We start from the raw sequence: 1,375 nt of genomic DNA, 5'->3' as shown, positions 1-1,375 counted from the left end.
TCTCTCCAGCCCTTCTTTTTTTTTTTTCTTTGATTTTTTTGAGACAGGGTTTCTCTGTGTAGCCCTGGCTGTCCTGGAACTCACTCTGTAGACCAGGCTGGCCTCAAACTCAGAAATCTGCCTGCCTCTGCCTCCCAAGTGCTAGGATTAAAGACATGCACCATCACCGCCCAGTTTGTTTTCTCTTTATGTCTGTGCACCGTCTATGTGCCTGGTGCCTATGTAGCATCTTTCATGAGGAACACGAGGTAACCTTTAGTTACCTTAGCTCCTTGGCTTGACCTCTTTTTATGGAGAGGTCGGGGCAAAAGCGGTTTCGGCAACAAGGTGCAAATGTCTTTGTTCACTGTGTGTGTGTGTGTGTGTCTGTCTGTCTGTCTACTGGTCTATGACATTACAGTGGCCATAGGGTCTTACCTCCTAGCCATCTGGTATGTTTCTGTTGGGAGCAGTTGTGTTGATAAAGGGGAAATCTTGGGTCCCTTTAGAGGTTCTTGGTCCCATTAATAAGATAATTTAAGACTGCACTCATGAACACACAAGGTCAATTTTATTAAACCTTAAAAGAAAACCCCCAGGACAGGCCAGCTGTGAACACCAGTGGGTGCCTGAAGGAGAAGGGTACAGAGAAGGGGGAGAGGCTGGCGTGGAGGGCAGACACATGGTGGACCAGCAGTTACCTGGCAGGGGCGAGGTAAAGAAGAATAAAATGCCGGGAAGGTAAAGTGTGAAAGCATGCTTAGGAAAGAGAGAGAGAGAAAAAGAAGAAAAAGAAAGGTTACACAGGCAGACAGAACCAGATGTGGGTGTGGCCTGTATGCTTCTGCACAGCGGGTGGGATTCTGAAGGAAAAGTACAGTATCTCCTTAAGGACTAATTATTCCACCTATCTCCAGCAGGGCTTGAGGTGAGCCTGCCTTCCTAAGGGTAGGCTCCCGGCCAAGTGATTGAACCAGCCCAACTGGAATGGTGGGTCTCCACCCAGGCCAGAGCTTCTATTTTTGTGACCAGGAGCTTTTTCTTCTCTAACAATGCCAGGAAAACTGGCAAAACAACAGAAAAATGGTCCCCTGTGCTGGGGGTGGGGGGGTGGACAGAGGAGCGGGGCTGTCTTAGTCCTGTGGGTTACTCTGTTTGAGTTTTAACTTTTTTTTTCCTTTTTCTTTTCTTGTGTGTGTGTGTGTGTGACATGGTCTCTCTGTATACAGGCTGGCCTTGAACTCACAGAGATCTGTCTGCCTCTGCCTCCCAAGTGCTGGGACACAAAGGTGTGTGTCACCACCAAAAGTTTTAAATTTTTTATCATAATGATTTTTCCAAAAACAGTTTTTGCAGGTCATAGTGGCACACATATTTACTCTTCAAGCATTTGGAA

This window comes from Mastomys coucha, unplaced genomic scaffold, assembly GCF_008632895.1.
Source record: "Mastomys coucha isolate ucsf_1 unplaced genomic scaffold, UCSF_Mcou_1 pScaffold14, whole genome shotgun sequence".
NCBI classification, from domain to species: domain Eukaryota; kingdom Metazoa; phylum Chordata; class Mammalia; order Rodentia; family Muridae; genus Mastomys; species Mastomys coucha.
The sequence above is the reverse complement of the archived record's forward strand: the minus strand, read 5'-3'. Positions refer to the sequence as shown.